At 32.5% G+C, this 13,727-nt stretch overlaps 1 pseudogene; it reads right to left on the bottom strand.

Moving 5' to 3' along the window:
* Positions 1 to 373: 373 nt before the first annotated feature.
* On the bottom strand, positions 374 to 488 carry LOC145249273 (U6 spliceosomal RNA; annotated as a pseudogene).
* Positions 489 to 13,727: the final 13,239 nt, after the last annotated feature.

Below are 13,727 nucleotides of genomic sequence, written 5' to 3'. Positions count from 1 at the left end.
CCTTATCCCTGAGTGGCTTCCGGGCCTTGATAAGTGGTGATTACTGTGTAAAAAAAAAAAAAAAAAAAAATCTGGGTGATTTTAGATTTCTAATACTGTTTCATTTACCATTAGAAACCTGTGTTTGTTCTCATGACAGCCGTTAGCCATTGAGTGACAACCATTAGCTTTTTTAAAAATTTTTTTTAATTTTGAATGACAATAAGGTTTTACAAGATTTCAATATGCTCCCTTCCTGTGAAAGTCTGAATCAAACTCTCTCTTCGCAGTCTTTCCATTCTCTTACACATTTTACGGACATTTTTTTGTTGCTGGTGCAATTTCACTATGGTTTTAAGGTATCAGCTCATAGAATTCTAATTACATAAAAGTAAGGAGTTTTTCACGAATTTGTACATTGTACATCATCCTTGTACAGAGGCTATGCTAATCTTTTCTGCATCTTCTAAATTTTAATAGATGTACTGTTATTATCTATATATTAATACGATAACGTATGTGTTATTTTCTATATCACGCTTACATGCGGGTCGTTTAATTATCATTTACTTCCATTTCTTGTCGTAAATAATTTTGCTAAGAATTCTTCATAAGTTTTGGTTTCGGTTTCGATTTTAGCTGATGACACTTAACTCATCTATTATTTTTTTTTATAGATAATTTTATCAAGAATTATTCATAAGTTTTGGTTTCGATTATAGCTGATGACACTTAACTCATCTATTTCTTTTTTATAGATAATTTTACCAAGAATTTTTCATAAGTTTTGGTTTCGGTTTCGATTATAGCTGCTGACACTTAACTCATCTATTTTTTTTATAGATAATTTTATCAAGAATTCTTCATAAGATTTGGTTTCGGTTTCGATTATGACTGAAGCAACTCAAGTTATATATATATATATATATATATATATATATATATATATATATATATATATATATATATATACATTTTTTCATAAGTTTTTATTTCGGTTTCAATTCAAGCTAATGCACCAAAGTCATATGGATATATATATATATATATATATATATATATATATATATATATATATATATATATATATTGAATTCTCAACTTATAACATATAAAAACGAAATCTGCAAGAATTGAAATACCCTATTTAAGCATACTTTACAACCGGGCTTTGCCGGTCGTTCTTGCTAGCTTGGATAAATACTTTTGCAGTTTTAACGAAAAAAAGCTACAATAATATCAGAGCATCTCCATTTACACTGAACATCTACACAATGCCAACATCAATATATTACACATGAATGAGTCCCCTGTGGAATTTCCACAGTTTCCACTAGTTATTATTATTATTATTATTATTGGCTCAGATGGAGCTTTCACATAGCTCATCAAAGATCTCTTCTTGGAAACAGCCTGTGGTGTTCCATAGAAGCTGAGTGACAACAAGTCTCCCCAGAACACTCCACCTTTTTCGATAACAGTTGCAAATAAATTAGCATTATCGCAACCACTACTTCTCATTGATTTCTCATTGGCAGCGGCTATTGGTCTTCCCTGGAATTTGAGTGGCAATAAACCTCCCCAAGGTCCTAGTTCTCTTTGTACTTATCCAGGGGAGATCTGGTCTGTGTTCTCTCCTCGGTCTTTGATTCCTCCTTGACTGTACTTGGCTTTTTTGTCTCACTTTTTTTTTTCTTTTTTGAGGGGAGGGGGCAGTGATATAGTAATTGGGGATGGGGTGGGGTTAGAGAACTTACAGATATGTGGCTTCAATGTTCTTGCGTCTATGTGGCGCTTCATGTTTTGCCTCTGCAGCAGTTTGTCTGGCCCGCACTTGTTGCTCCTGTTAGTCTCTACATTCAAGGGTGTTCCTTAATATTTCAGCTGTTTTCATTATTGTTGTTCGCTGTATTTTTCCAGTCATTTTTCTGTTTCCAATTTCTTCCATTCTTTTTTCAAAGTTTTTTTTTGGGGGGATTGTTCCTAGTGCTCCTACTATTATAGGAATTATTTTAATTTTCTTCATCTTCCATAGCCCTTTCAGCTCACTGGCTAGCTAAGTGTATTTGCTCTGTTTTTCCTTTTCCTTGATATTCACCCTGTGGTCGGCTGGAACAACAAAGTCTACGATTTGACAGGATTTTTCTTTCTTGTTAATTCTTATGACATCCGGTCTTCTTGCTTGGATGGGTTTATCTGTTTGTATGTCCATGTCCCATAGGATTTTGTGATTCTCATTTTCAAGTACTGTTGCTGGCTTATGTTTCTACCACTTGTCTGTGCGTTCCAAATGCAATTATTATTATTATTATTATTATTATTATTATTATTATTATTATTATTATTATTATTATTTTTACTTGTTAGGAGTTCTCATACAGGTCTGACAATGACCGATGGTGTTCTCTAGAATCTAAGTGACACGTTTTCTCATTTCTAATATTCTCCACTTTTTTGACAACCATTGCAAATGATTTTGCCTTATTGCGACAGCCGCTTACCATTGAGTTCTCGCGGCTACAGTCATTGGATTTGAGTAGCAATAAATCTCTCCAGGCTCCTATTACCATATGCATCCTTCCAGTGTTTTCCCATGGAAATCGCTCCATACATGGCATAAAGCCACTTAATGTAAAGAGCTAAAAAGAAAATACTACTTCAAGGTAAAAAGAAAGAAAAAACAAACAAACTAGCAGAGATAAGTATATGGTTGAAAGATTTTGACACAGAACACAGCAATTCTTTCCCTTTGTCAGAAACATGGCTCATGGAATATGATGACTAAAGAACAAAATAAAGAAAGCGGAAATTATAAGGTTTTGTTTGTGCCCTTTCTTCTCAGCCTTTCCATCCTCCTTAACCTTTCACGACCATTTTCTGTAGTATCAATCGAAGCTGGTGAAATCTCCTTTTTTGTTGGGGGAGAAAAAGTAGGTATAACATTTTATGCAGTTTCAATTCCCTTGTGCTTTTCTATTTTTTTCTTTTTAATTTCTGTTGCAGCTTCCATGCTGGTGGTTAGCTTCCTTAAGATTCATGTTGTCAATTGTATAGTCTTGCTTTCCCCTTTGATTCCTGTTTCTACTAGTCCTTATTCAAGGTTTCTCTGTAAACTTACTAGTGCTCTTACGATTATTAGTATTATAGTGACTTTCTTCGTGTTGTATTTGTCATTTTTAAACTCTTTTTGCTTTTTATACGATAATGTATTAAGACAATATTCAGAGGAAAAATCCACAGCGGTTTTGTTTCCTTCTTGGTAACCCTTATGACATCATGTCTCCTTACTTGGATAAGTTAACGTGTTTGTAAACTCCCTATCTCAGATGATTTTGTGACTAATAAAAATAATTATTATAAATTAAGTATTAACCTTCAGACCTTTACAAAGTTATCTCCCTTAGACTAGTTAGAAATTAAATTAGAATTTTTTTTTTAATTAACAGATTAAAAAAACACCATATTTTTTTTTATAGGTGACGCGATAAACAATTCAAATATATACGAATAAAATATAACAGAATTTTTTTTAATGTATACACTTTCTCCTTTTTTTTTGTTTTTTTTTCCATTTCTTTATTTCTTTCGTTCTCTTTAGTGTCCGAAACATTAAACGGACAAGTTTTTAAATTGTATTATTTGAATTTTAGGTTGATTAAAAAAACGAGATTTGAGCAAGATCTTATAATGTATGTGTATGCCTCCAATCCAAGTTATAACACAGATGAGTATCGGCTGAAGAGAGCTTGATATGGGTAGCTAAAACGGTCAAATATTATCAGGTTTGAAACCGACGGTACCGATGATTTATCTCATCTAAACTTTGTATATATATATATATATATATATATATATATATATATATATATATATATATATATATATAAGAATAACAGGGGAAATATTTATTTTTCTTACCAGAGTTCTGAAAACTTCGATTAACCTTTTGCAAATTTGTTTCGTTACGCAGAAACAATCAATTATTATTATGTCAATACCGAGTTTTTACGTGTTTGTACTCATCAGAAAAATAAACATTGTTTTGCTTAGAAAGGAATGTGCATGGCAATATAATGTCGGAAAAAGAAATCCCATAGAAAACTCAACATTACGTATTTCGTTTTCCAGTTCTCTTCAATTTATGTCCGTACCATTTGTCTGCACATTAAAAATGTAACGCCTTTCCCTCATTCAGTCGTGTTTGTTCTTGAATGGGGGGTCATTAAATTCTCTTTTTATATGATTTACTGTTTCCTCTCTTTGTCAATAGAGTCTACGTTCACCGTTGAAGCATAATGTTTGTTTTATTATTATTATATCACTCGACTTATGTATTGGAACTATTGTAATAGGAATTTAAGAATTTATGTTAGAGCAAGGCTCTTTATCTTTAAATTGTTTTGAGATTGGTGCCAGCGACACAGTTTATATTTTAAACCATTTCTGTTGCATTTTTATGTTCACTATAAAACGGATAAGTTTTTTCTGTACTTGCTAGCAAGAATCTTATCTATATTAACACACACACACACACACACACAAAGAGAAAGAGAGAGATCTATGAAAAGTATGTACGTATATACATATGCATACACAGGATATATATATATATATATATATATATATATATATATATATATATATATATAGATAACTTAACCATTTCACGTCATATAATTTAAATTACTAATTTATGATTTATTTGCTCTATATGGTATATTGAGCAATATATATACTTCAGAATAATGTAATACAATAGATCAACTGGTATGGAAATCCAGTAATTATTGGTCTTACAAAATATTATTGGCTGTAATATTTTATAAAGGCAATCCCAGCAAAATTAAAAAATTGCTCAATATACCAGATAGAGCAAATAAATCATAAATTAGTAATTTAAATTATATGACGTGAAATGGTTAAGTTTCAAATCACAAATTCTTATTAAATGCAAGACAAAGAATACAATTCTAAAAGTATATCTTCTTAAGCTATAGGTGTTCGATGTCTACCCATCTACTCAGAAGAGAAAATATTAGCAAATTATAAAGGTTTATACTTAATTTGCTAAAAGTGTTTAAAGTTCTTAAAACATAGAGAAAGGAAAATTATATATTTGTTCAAAATTAAAAGGATACTGAATTTCGTATCCAAATTGTATGGATTGTGAGGAGATGGGTAACTATAAAAAACTATAGGTTAAGGAGATGTACTTATTGAAATGTTTTCTCTGTATTGCATTTAATAAAAATTCTAGATTTGAAACTTAACCACTTCACTTCATATAATTTAAATTACTAATTTATGATATATATATATATATATATATATATATATATATATATGTATAGTATTTATATATAGATTTATATATGTAAATTATATATATATATAGATTTATATATGTATATTATATATATACACTAATAAAATGTTTATGTATAAGGACGAGAATTATAGCTTATGAGATTAAATCTGACTTATTATACATATGTACCCTAAGATTTCTTTTATTGTCTGAATGTAAAACAAACACTAAAAAAATAAGAAGAAAAAAAACAAAGAAATATTTTAAATCAGATACTTTTAAAGCATAAATATAAACTTCTACTCTATCCAGCAGCATCTTTCCCGCAGAAGAAATGTGACTCGACTCCTACTGTAGTAATACATTCACGGTAGGTGGTCGACGTGAACTACATCCTACGAAAAGTTCACAACAAAATCTTGCCTAGCTACGCCAGTAATGTGGAATTTTACTTTTGTTTTCTCTGTACAAATAAAAACAAAAAACAAAGAACAAAACAAAATATAAAACAAAAAAAAATACAAAACAACCGACCTTTAATGAACAAAGTTTATTTCCTACAACATCCAACTTTTGGAAGACAATACCACGATGTTTCTCCCAACCAACTACAACATAGTCGTCTTTAAATTTAATGTAAATAAATACTTGTTGAGCTGTCCTCTTGGGTCATCATACTCCTTTATTTCCATATAACCTTTTTTTTTCAATTATATCTATATAATTATAGGATAGCCTGTGTGTTATTTTGTGTCTCACGCTTACATCCGGGTCGTTTAATTGCTATGTTCTTCTATTTCTTGTAATAAATAATTTTACCAATAATTCTTCATAAGTTTTGGTTTCAGTTTCGACTATAGCTGATTGCACTTAAATCATCTATTTTGTTTATAAATACTTTTATCAAGAATTCTTCATAAGTTTTCATTTCGATTATGGCTGAAGGAACTCGTTATATATATATATATATATATATATATATATATATATATATATATATATATATATATATATATATATATAAGTTTTTATTTCGGTTTCAATTCAGGCTAATGCAACCAAGTCATATGAACATATGAATATATATTTTTTATTTTTGAAATCAGAAAGTTATAATATATAAAAATCAATAGAAATTAACTCTATAATAATATATACGAAACCTGCAAGAATTAAAATATCATATTTAAGCGTATTTTACGACCGGGCTTTACCGGACATTCGTGCTAGCTTAAATAAATACTTTTGCAATGTTAACAAAAAAGCTACAATAATATCAGAGCGTCTCCATTTATACTGAACATCTACAGAATGCCAACATCAATATATTATATATGAATATACGTATGATATATGTGGAATTTCCACAGGTCCCGCTCGTCTTTATATTGATACGATAGCGTGTGTTATTTTGTGTGTCACGCATACATCTTTTTTTTTCCGAATGATAGTGTTTTATTTGTTATGACCTTCCATTTCTTGTCGGTCCTGCGTATGGCCTTAAACTATATCCGATGGTGAGACCCCAGCTTGCAGGCCTTAGGGAGTGTGGAGGCACCCTTTAATTGCCATTGCTCCCAGGTCCACTCTGACCCGGAGTGGTAGTACCTGTTAGGGTTCCAACTATGGGTTAAGTAGAATACGACTTAAAAAACAAATATACTATATTAAAAAATCGTTCTTCAAAATCACCAGATTCGGCATAAAATAACCTGAAAAGGGTTGATATGCAGTAAAACAAAACAACCAACCAAATAATTTTACCGAGAATTCTTCAGAAGCTTTGGTTTTGGTTTCGATCATAGCTGATCGCACTCAAGTAATTTAATTTTTATCAATGATTTTACCAAGAATTCTATATAAGTTTTGGATCCGGTTTCAAATACTGCTGAAGAAACTCAAGTTATATATATATATATATATATATATATATATATATATATATATATATATATATATATATATATATATATATATAAAACATATATGTATACATATATATTTTCTTCATAAGTTTTGGTTTCGGTTTCGATTCAAGGTCTTATACGAAATTATTTCGACTCCGGTCTCAAACGGAATTATTTTATCCTAACTCACTTTCTAACTTGTCTAAGAGAGATAACTTTATAAAGGTCGGAAGGTTGTAATAATAATAATAATAATAATAATAATAATAATAATGATAATGATAATGATAATGATAATAATAATAATAATAATAATAATAATGATAAAAGCTGTTATAAATTTAACCTTCAGACCTTTACAAAGTTATCTCCCTTAATCTAGTTAGAAATTGAATTAGGATCAAATAATTCCATTTAAGACAGGAACAAATTTAAAATTAACAAATAAAAAAAAATGTGTTTATATATACGAATAAATTATAACAGAAACATTTTAAATGTATACACTTTCTCCTTTTATTTTCGTTTTCTTTTTCCATTTATTTATTTCTTTCGTTCTCTTTAGGGTCCAAAACATTAAACGAACAAGTTTTTAAATTGTATTATTTGAATTTTGGGTTAATTAAAAAAACGAGATTTGAATGAGATCTTATAATGTATGTGTATGACTTCAATTTCAGTTATAAAACAGATGAGTATCGGCTGAAGAGAGCTTGATATGGGTATCTAAAACGATCCAATATTATCAGGTTTGAAACCGACGGTACCGATGACTTATCTCATCTAAACTTTATATATATATATATATATATATATATATATATAGCCATAGTGTTATTTATATATATATATATATATATATATATAAGAATAACACTATGGCTATATATATATATATATATATATATATATATATATATATATATATATATATATATATATATATATATATAAGAATAACACTATGGCTATATTCCAATGGTAAAATATTTATTTTTCTTACCAAACAGTTCTTTTAGCATATCAAAACTTCGTTTCATTTTTTACAAATCTGTTTCGTTACGCAGAAACAATCAATTATTATTATGTCAATACCGACTCTTTACGTGCGAATAATCATCAGAAAAATATACATTGTTTTGCTTAGAAAGAAATATGCATGAGAATATAATGCCGAAAAAAGAAATTCCATAGAAAACTCAACATCGCGTATTTATTTAAGTAATCCTCTTTGTTTCTATACCGTGAAACCGTTTTACACCACTAAGAAGAGGGCCTCTAATTCGTCTCTTTACATGACTCTCTTCAACCCCTGTTTATGTGAGCACTTCTCTGGAAAATGGCAACTCACGCATTGTTTGACTTCATGATGATATTTCAATCGTCTGTTTTATTTTCATGTTTATCATTTTTACTAATCCACCATTTCCGTCTAAAATTTCTACCGATATGTACGCAGTGGAAATGTTGAAAATAAAATAAACGATCAAAATATGCATCGTGAGAAAAAATACAACACTTTGATAAAGAATGATAAGATGAAAGTTCTTATATTGAAGGAATATATTTATTTCTAACACTTTTTTTCAGAGCTCGTTTTAAGGTGTCGACAAATCTTTCCGCGAGCCCGTCCGACCATGGATTATACGGCGGCGTTGTTATGTGGTTGATTTGGTATAACTCACAGAAATCCTTAAACTCTTTGGACGTGAATTACGCCCTATTGTCACCCACAATGCATACCAAACCGAGCAAATAGTTGATGTAGAAAGCTAATTGTGATATTCGTCGAAGACTTGTTGCAGCGTAGCACTTCTGGCCATTTTGTAAAATTATCTATCGTTATTAAGTAGTAATATTCTTTTTTATTATTTCTACATGGTGGTCACCACTTATCAAGGCCCGAAGGCCACTCAGGGATAAGGGTTATTGCGTGTACAGTAATCAATGAGATAGTATTGCAGTAATCATTAGTATGGGGGGTTTTGGTAGAGTATCTTATTAAGGGGCGGTTTGTCAGGAGTTTGTTTATGTTGAACTTGAAGACGTCCAAGTTATAGTCAGGTGGGAAACAGGCAAGCGGCAGAGAGTTCCAATGGCGTGCAGTTCTAAGAAAGAAGCTTTGCTCATGGAATCTACGTTTGGATTTTGGCACAGATAAAGAGTGGGGAAAATTATTGACAGTAGTTTCAGCCAGACGGGTGTTTCTCGTGAAAGATTGGCGAGGAGGGACGAGGGATTGCAGCTCAGACGAGCACCTGCGATGGAAATAACGATAAAACAAAGACAGGCTCGCAACGTCTCTTCTGTGGGAGAGAGGTTGCCTGGGACCAGCGAAATCTTGTTCATTTTTACCTTTTCTCTCCTTTTTCCGCTAGAGTTCCATTGGAGTGCTTGGTTAGCTATTTTCTCTAGGGCCACCCATAGGGTATTTCCGTTTTATGACTACTTACTAAATCATCTGTTGGCTTGCGTAATCTCTGATTTCTTTGTCGACAGTTCAATGACTCCATTAGAATTTTTCTAAGTGACTTTAAATCAAACGCGTCTAACTTCTTCTCTCGGCTGATTTTGATAAGCCAAATTTTACTTCCATATAATGTAACGTCGCAGGAACAAACAAACAAAGAAATAAATGAAAAACCTTATAATTTCCGCTTTCTTTATTTTGTTCTTTAATCATCATATTCCATGAGCCATGTTTCTGACAAAGGGAAAGAATTGCTGTGTTCTGTGTCAAAATCTTTCAACCTTATACTTATCTCTGCGTAGTTTTTTTTTTAACACAAGTCGTTAATTGCCGTTACTTTCCAAACAATGCCTTCTTATTGTGTTTTTCGAATAGTTCATTTCCTCTGCCACGAGATTAACAAAACACCGCCGTATCGACACCAGTTTAAAAGTTTAACGCCACCACTTCAGGACCACAGGTCGATCTCACCCGTACCGTTTTTCTCACCACGGCCATTTGCTAATTTGCATACACGCTCAAAACCGCTGCTGCTGCCGCTAATACATTCGCTGGCCATCCATCTTTCTGATGCTACTGATTTCTTCATACGCACTAGTACGCGCTAATACGCGGTCTGTTACATAGCTTTATTTAAATCGATTGTTTTTCAAAGACTAAATATCAGGTATTTTCTGTGATATCAGAATTTGACCTCCGTTAATTGAGGAATAAACAGATGATTTTTGTACGGGTAATTATCACTCCATACAAAGGCAATATCTAAAAAAGAATGAATTAGAATAGTACAGGCACACGTCAGAAGGATAGATGAATAAATAGCAAAATGAATGCCTGATGATAGTTCTATCGTCTCTAAGGATGGGCAGAGACATGTGCCCCTTGTTTCTGCCTACTTTCTTTGTCTTTCCATTAAGAACGTACACGGAAGTTGATTTAGATGATTGGATAGCAAAACGACTGCTAACTGATGATTATCCCGTCCCACGAGATGCGATGTGAGAAGACTCATGTTTTTTTGAGTCGTCACTTATCAAGGCCAAAAACACTCGAGGATAATGGTTTATAAATTATAGATTGACATTAAAATGATGATATATAAAATTTTGGTTGGCTAAAAAGTTCATTCGTATTTTTTTTTTTTTATGTCAGCCTCTATTTGGTGCAGCGATTATGTGACATCGCTGTCTAATAAGACTCCAAGCAGAGGAGTTCATATATTTTCGCTTGTATTTTAAGCCTTGAAATGGAAGATCAAGTAGAGCACTACCGACGTCTTATGCCCTTTTTTTTAACTATAAAAAGGACAAAAAGCTACAAAAATCTACAGACAAATGTACCATGTGTAAAGAGAGAATGTTGTTGATTAGCAGGGGTGCCAGAAATGGTTTGCTCGATTGAGAAAAAGAAAATATTTCTTGTGTGAAATACTCCCCCCTCTTGTTGGCTAAAACTAATCGACAATAATCAAGTGAAGACCGTAGTTAAACGAGATGGCCGTTTGTCAACCAGACAAATCAAAGGTAACCAGCCACCTCTTTCCCCACTGTACCAGGCGCTCAAGATCAGAGGAGAGAGAATCAGAGAGAACATCATCATTTACAGCCTTTGATGTGTTGCCATAGATGGTCGTGTCATCAGCATAGATGTCAATGAAGGATTTTAGTATGTGTTTTGGGAGATCATTGATGTAGATTAGGAAGAGAGTTGGGCTCTGTATGAACCCCTGAGGGACACCAGCATTAATACTGTGGGCCTCTGATTTCTGCCCATCAACCACTACTCTTATTAGCCTACCAGAGAGAAATGATTTAATGATCAAGAAAGCATTTCCAGTTATACCGTAGCTGGAAATCTTGTGTAGTAGGCCTTTATGCCAAACCTTATCGAAGGCCTTTGATATGTCGAGAGCAATTGCCCTAGAAATGAAGTCTCTTTGTCGAGAGATTCGCTAATCCTATGAAATATAACCGTTAGCACATCTGCTGTAGATCTAGGAGAACGGAAACCATATTGTGTGTCGTAAGAAGGTTATTTCTGCTGAGGTGGTTGACTACTTCTCTATTTATTGTGGATTCCAGCAACTTACTCATGGCACACAGGAGACTTATTGGTCTGTGCTGAGAGGGGGATGATTTATCACCTGAATTCTTAAATACAGGGCATACAAATCGGAGACATTCTCAAGATATTAAAATCCATTATGGGAAGTAAATTACATTATTATCACTGAAAAAAGCAAACGAATAATTTGAATAACTCAACATAAAGACTGAAAAGAAATGACACCCAAACATGACATCCACTCAAAAACACCAGCCGACCCAGCAGGACTCCTTTTATCATGAAATGTGAGTTCTTAAGGAAAAAAGGGAGCGAAAGCAAATGTTACAAGACTACTATAAATAAACGCAAGTTTCACTTTCTATCCTGAATAAGAACCGTCTGTTGTCTGTTTCTTTCATTCTCTTTCCATGTAGGACGCATCTATATATAAAATTAAAATACCAACACTTCTTTTAACACGCATATAGATGACAAGGACATGCTACACACACACACACACACACACACACACACACACACACACACACACACACACACACAAATATACACACATATATATATTAGTGTTGGGACGAGTTTTGGCACTGGAATCGAAAATCTGAAAAATCGAAAGATCTGGGGGTATCGGAATCGGTATTGGAATTGGAAAAATCGATGCCTATTTCCGATGCCAAAACGATTCTTTTAATTGCTACTAATAATGATGATGAAATGCTAAATATTTATTGATTTTCAACCACCAGTAAAGCTAAAATCGATAGATCATCCTTCAAAAAGTGTAGTTGGACGTTTAGGAAAATATCTGCATATTTTACATATGTTTTTATGAAGATCGGGGAAAATAACAATTTTATAGTTAAATTATTAGAGATTTATAAAGAATCAAAATCGGTAATTGTATCGGAATCAGGAATTTAGCATGGAATTGGTTATTGTATTGGAACTGGAAAAAATATTGGAATCGTCCCATCACTGATATATATATATATATATATATTTATAATTAAATAATATTTATTCATTTATACCTACAGGCATTAGTGTTTCATGCTTATGCAATAATTAGTGTATGGAAACAATTCCCGGCGGTCGTGAGATTCGAACCCGACCAGGGAGCTGCCTTTTGCTCCATATGTTGAGCCTCTACCTCAGGGCCACCAAACAATTACCAGGGGAAGGTAAGGAATTAAGAACAATAAAACTCCAAATTCGAGTGAGTGCAATGACTATCTGGAAGTCATAAACATTGTATGTACACTAGTTGATGGCCTTGGTTATAATTCCGAAGACAGTGCCCATCCTTAAATTGACTTAAAGGTGCTTCATAATTATAATTAAATAATAACTATTCATTTATACCTACCTACCTGTATATATATATATATATATATATATATATATATATATATATATATATATATATATATATATATCCAATCCGAGCTTGAAATAGTTGCCTGTCTAGCTGCACTGATTAGCTGTGATACAGCAAAACAATACTATATGTGGATGACTATACACGAGAGGCGTGCAATAAGTAATGCCCCTGACCCACGTTCAGTAGTCTAATCTAGCTGAAATTTGCAAGTGCAATGATTTATATCTCTATGGGTTATGTGGCAAATAACAGCTCTGAACTAATAGTGGTTTCTGTTTTACAGATGATTGAACTGAGTCAGGTTGAAATGGAGCCTGTTGAATGTCGAGCAGTGATCCGTTTTTTGTATTTGAAAGGACACACACCCCTTCTGCCATTGATGAGGCATCTGTCCGTCAAGTTGAGGCTGCCATTTTGGAAGATCGGTGCATTACTATTCGCCAAATAGCCCAAGATGTCAAGATTAGTACAGGGTTAGTGGAAACTATCATTCATGACCATTTGCATATGCATAAGGTGTCTGCCAGATGGATTCCCAGGTTGCTCACACCATTCCAGAAGCGACAACGCATTGAGTACTCGAGGATGAATTTGTAGATGTGCCAAGAAGATGTCAAA

This window comes from Euprymna scolopes, chromosome 27 (genome assembly GCF_053919585.1).
Source record: "Euprymna scolopes isolate OS-2025 chromosome 27, ASM5391958v1, whole genome shotgun sequence".
NCBI classification, from domain to species: domain Eukaryota; kingdom Metazoa; phylum Mollusca; class Cephalopoda; order Sepiida; family Sepiolidae; genus Euprymna; species Euprymna scolopes.
The sequence above is the reverse complement of the archived record's forward strand: the minus strand, read 5'-3'. Positions and strand labels throughout refer to the sequence as shown.